The following is a 5,747-nucleotide window of genomic DNA, read 5'->3' on the forward strand; positions in this document are numbered from 1 at the left end:
TCTACAGGGTGATGGATCAGGAGATCTCTGTATCATGATCCGTAGGAACTCAAAGAAAAGAATAGGATGAAGAGAAAGAATGGCTATCAACTGCATATTCCCTCATCACAGGATCAGACATCAAGCTATGATGACCTGAGATGAGCCTCTTGGTGGGACCTACGAACAAATAATAAGGCACTCCTCTGAGGGGACAAGGGACCTTGTCTAACTAGGTCCTAATCCAGCTTAAGCCCTGGTTCCACTTTTGCCTTTACCATATCAGCATGGAGACAGGCTGGCCAAGATCTTAAAAGTTTACAATAGTTCCAGGTGGGGTTTGAGCAATATGAATAAAGCCATGAGTCAGAGGTTGGGGTGAGGGGTTCTATATGAACCTTTCTTCTACAGGGGTGCTCTCTTGCTCTCTGCAGGAGTGATCAAGGTCCAATCAGTAGGGACTGACTACATGTCACAGTTATATCAAAGTCACAGTGGCTTCTTTCCCACAGGAAGGTTTTGGGAGAAGGCACAGTTGAGGCACACATGGGTCATAGACAAATCCAAGCCCCAGCAGCTGGATATTTCTTGAATGAAGATGCTGCCTGGCATTTGTGAGTGAAGTACACATTGCAGACCTGGGTATGCACCTCTCCTGCAGCTCAGCTCGCAATTCTTGCAGGGTACACAGCTTGGGTACTGATTGTGGCTGACCCTGCAGTGCCAGTACCAGGTTTCCTACCTCATCCCCCAGAACATCCAGGCTAATTGCTGCTCCTCTTCCTTGTGCTGCTGCATCTGGTGGCTACATTACTCCAGGACCAAGCAGCCTTTGCCCATGATAAAAATGGTGGTCTCACCTAATAGCTCAGCACCCAGATCTGCCTGCACCTCCTGGTCCAGAGGCTTAATGGCTGTGTCCGAGAAGCCTGTGATGCATATCTTGGTCTGTATCTCCACCCAGTGGTACAGGTGGGCAGGTGACAGGCAGACATAGGTCTTGAAGAACTCATTGCACAAGTGAGTGGCCTCCTTGGGTGGGCAAGTGACAGACAGACATAGAAGAACTCACTGTAGGAATACGTGGCCTCCTTGATGCAGTTGGCCAGCTGCTTGCTGACCTACTAGGTGCCCAGGTAGAGCAGCTTCACTTTGGGTAAAGCATGTGCTGCCATCTTGGTGATTGTACCAGGCATGTACAACCTTGCAGACCTCTGTGGGAGTTTTGATCTAATGCTAGCGGATGCTATAGACAAAGTTGAGCTCCTCATTCTCAGTAGTTTCTGACAAAGGAAAAGAAGATTGAATGAAAATCTTGGAGGTGCAAAGAAGCACAAGGTGATGAAGGAATCCTGGTTCATACATTTTCACCATTGGGAACTGAAAGCCAAAAATGAACACCAAATACAGAAAAATAGCATCTGCCAATCTACTTGTGTTGGTTACTTTTCTCCTTGTTGAGATAAAATACCTTACAAGAAGCAACTTAAGAGATGGGGGTTTAGGCATCCCACAGTTCAAGGGGATAGAGTTCATCATGTCAGGAAAGCATGGTGGCAGGAGTGTGTGGCAGCTGTTCAACCGCATCTGAAGTCTTGTTGTCAAGAGTGAACAGGAAGTGGTGCAAGACGCTAAAACCTGAAGACCCACCTCCAGTGATCCACTTTCTACAGCAAGACTCCATCTTCTAATGGCCCAAATATTCCCAGTAGCTGGGGGATCAAGTTTTCAATGCATGAGCTTTAATCCTACATTTCTGATTCAAATTGCAACACCACTATAGCCGGCCACACACATAGAGAGTGGCATGCAGATGCAGGGTCACCTTCAGCTGTTTGCATTAATTTTGCTAACACTTCATGAGTGTGACCAAATAACCTGAGTTATATATCCAATTTTAAAATTTTTAGCACTGAAGAAAAGATGGATAATTACCTCTCTAATTTGAATTAAAAATAATCATAGTTATTTGCATAAAAACAGGTGAGATCCTCCCCCAGTGTAATTTGTCTCTCTAAATGACCTGTAAATAAATTACAGTTTCTCCTAAAATCCATCAGGATAACGCCAATCTAAAATTACATCAGAACCTGACGCATATGGACAAACATCATCTTTTTCATATTATCCCAAAACAATTTGCCTTTGAAACACCTGAGTATGAACTATTAAATTATTACACTCTTTTGCTTATAAATAATAAAACAAAACAAAGGACAGTGTGCACGGCTCACTTTTTCCTCTATGTGTGGGTGGAGACAAGCAGAAGTAAGCATTGATAAATTCATCAACCACTCTCTTATGTTACTTCTTGAACAGTGTCTCTCACAAAAGCTGGGGCTCACTGGTATGTGGTACAAACGTAAGGGATTTTCCTGTATCAGCCTTGGCAGTGCTAGGATCACAGACACATGCCCCTGCATCTTGTTTTGGAAGTGTTGGTTCTGGGTATCAAAATGAGCCCCACATTCTTGTACAGCCACAATGTCTGCTTGTTCTGTGGGTGACACAGCTCAAACCCAGGTCTATTTGCTTGAATGATAAGTGTGTAACCAAGTGAACCACCTCTTGGGGTCATTGTATTTCTTTTTCTATATAATAGCTTTCTCTACTCCTCTGAGAACATACTGGAATACAGATCCACAGTTCAGAGATGTTTATCAACCGCTGTTCAAAGTAACTCCTTTGATCATAAACCAAAACCTTTCAGCTATTTTGCCAAGTTTGATCATCCATCGGAGTCATTGTTAGCTTCAATTGTCAATTTGACATAATGTGGAGTCGTCAGAGGGAGAGCCTGTCTCAAAATAAGGTGGATGACTTTCCTCCGAAAGGACACCCACTCAAGGTTGTCACTGGCTTCCACATGAAATCACACATATATGTATACACACTGTAACACTCTTGTGTATCTACACATACATGAATATTATTTATACACATATATTTAAAACAGGAACAGAGCACCACATCACCATGTGAGTATCTTTCACCCTAAAAAAAAATTATCTACTTTGTACCATTTCATTATTAATTGGTGAATGTTCTATCTTGCTTTTAATGTCTTAAAGTTTTAAATATGTGCAAATATGGTGCTGAAAATGGGTTTCTATACTTAGAGTATATTTTTGACCTAGACCCAAAGACACAGAATTTCTGGCCTAGTTTATATAAATCATATGTACTCTACATATCACAAATTAGGCAAAGGGCTATAGAATCTGTCTAAAAATCGAATTTCCAGCCAGCATAGTGTAACAAGTTTACTCATTTTGTTTACTTTAGGGATGAGAAATGATGCAGATGGGCTCCAAAGTCCAGCGTTAAGGTTGCCCTCCTTTTATGGACAGTTCAGGGTGACTTTCAGAATGTACTGAAAGAGTTGCTGTGATTATAGAGAAACATACAGCACACTGATCAGAGGCGCAGTCAGAGTTTCAAACAAGTTCTTTGTGAATTTTAACCAAAGAGCATTTTGCATGCAGGCATCTTTTGCTTCCTCCCACAAGCCCTTCTTGACAACACAACAAACGATAATCTGAAATCAAACACAACACTACCTGCAGGACCCAACTCCAGCAGATGGATCAGGGTGTAAATAACTTCAGTTGCCAGTTACAATAAACTCAAAGCCCCAAACTAAGTGAAGGGTGCTTGGAATTTGAAAGGGAAACAGAAAAGCACAAGGTATAAAAACTACTAAAGTTCCTATCAGCATGGAGCCACCTTCCCTTAAAGGCTGGCTGGAAAAGCCATAGATGTGGCTGGTGTCCAGTGTAACATGAGCGGGAAGAATAAGGTTTAGGGTGTTAAGGAATTTCCACTCAGTCTACAAAGAACAGAAGAGAAAAATGCCAATTTCTGATCCATGTTGGGATGGTGAGGGTACAACAGCTGCTTTTGCTATCTGAAAATGAGGCATCCTGGACGTGTGGGCTTGTTCTAGGCCTAATGACTTGTGAGATGGTAAAGTGAAGTCAATCAATGGCATTCCAGGAACACCCTTACCATGAATTTTAGGTTCTGTTTCAGTATCAAACTGAACAACCTAGAAAATACTTAGCAGTTATTTTTTGCAGAGCCTTTTGTCCTCAACGTGATTTGAATTGGTTCCAACACCATCTGGATAGAGTATTCAATTTGTTCTCTTTGATCATATGTAGCAAAGAACCTTGCTTTACAGTCTATGGTATTTATAGCACTCTTCCTTGGGGAACTGGTCATAATTTCCCAGAACCATGACCGGCTCCAACTCCGCAGCAGCATCCTAGGGTTTTGCTTTATAGTTGGTATCACCCTAGGGTAACTTTGATCATGTTATTGAGCCTTATAGACTAGGAACTGGAGAGATGGCTCAGTTGATAAAATGCTTGCTAAACAAACATTAAGACCTGAGTTCAATCATCAGAACCCATGGAAAAGAGTCAGGCATGGTAACATGGTGACACTTGCTTATAAATCCAGCATAGGGGAAGCAGGGACAGACATATCCCTGGTACTCACTGCTCAGATAGATCTAATGAAGCTCAGGACAATGAAAAATCCTGTCTCTTAAAAACAAAGTTGGTAGCTCCTGAAGACTAATTGATCTTTTATCTCTACACCCATGGGCACACACATTCACACATACCCACAAATGCATAACAGACACAAACACATACAGTATACATAGATCGAGAGTCCTGTGGAAACAAAAACACAATAACAAACAACAACCTCCAAAGCTGTTTGAAGGGTTTGCCATTGCCCTAGAGTCTGGTAGGCTTGGCTCTGTGCCTGCCAGGACAATCTGGTGCAAATGTACAGGGGTACTATATCACTTGAGCTTAAGTACCTGAAAGAGCAGTAGCACTTCAGGGCTAAAGAGATAGTGGGTAAGATAATGTTTTCTTGTAGAGGACCAGAGTGGGTACCAGTACCCACCACAGAGTAGATGTTACATCATAATGTTATATATTAATGTAGCATCATAATTATGTTAGCTCAGAAATGCCCGTAACTTCAGCTCCAGGGGATCCAATGACTTCTTCTGGTCTTCCTGGGCACCTGCATACACATGGAAACACAAATATACACACAGAAAGAAAGAAAGAAAGAAAGAAAGAAAGAAAGAAAAGAAAGAAAGAAAGACAAGAAAGAAGAGGAGGGAGGGAGGAGGAGGGAGGGAGGGAGGGAGGGAGGAGGGAGGGAGGAGGGGAGGGAAGGGGAGGGAGGTGAGGGTATGGGTAGGAGTAAAGAAAGACAAACAAAAAAATCAAACCTCAGCCTCCCGATAACTACTACAACACCATATCCCCCAAGGAAAACTGAAGCCTTCCTAAATCCCTAAGAAAGTCTTGGATGGGGGGAAGAAGAAAAAAGGAAGGATAGAGAGAGAGCATGTGCGCGCTCGTGAGAGATTATATGTATTTTTAAAAAAGAGTTGGGTTGGAGCTTAGAAATGCACATGGACTTTCCTGGAAACAGTCTGAACTGGATATTAAAAACTTGAAATGGATATTATAACACATATTTTCCTGGCAGCCAGGTGTTCGGAAGATAGAAACAATATGCTGTGATTTGCCAAGCCTGAGATCATATTTATTATTCCCTGATAAGCAGAAATTAGCCTCTGTCTACCTTTAATCTTCATTATTGCCTATGTGACTTTAAAATATTTTCACTGTATAAACTCATGTGTCACTCCCACAAATTGTCATGTACGTGTACATTGACCATTGAACGTATTCCCACTCTCTACCCACATTCCTTACCCGTATCTCCTAGTT

General features: G+C 42.1%; 1 pseudogene; it reads right to left on the minus strand.

Annotated features, from left to right (window-relative positions):
• Positions 1-530: 530 nt before the first annotated feature.
• LOC119827172 lies at positions 531-2,557 on the minus strand (annotated as a pseudogene).
• Positions 2,558-5,747: the final 3,190 nt, after the last annotated feature.

This window comes from Arvicola amphibius, chromosome 12 (assembly GCF_903992535.2).
Source record: "Arvicola amphibius chromosome 12, mArvAmp1.2, whole genome shotgun sequence".
Lineage (NCBI taxonomy): Eukaryota > Metazoa > Chordata > Mammalia > Rodentia > Cricetidae > Arvicola > Arvicola amphibius.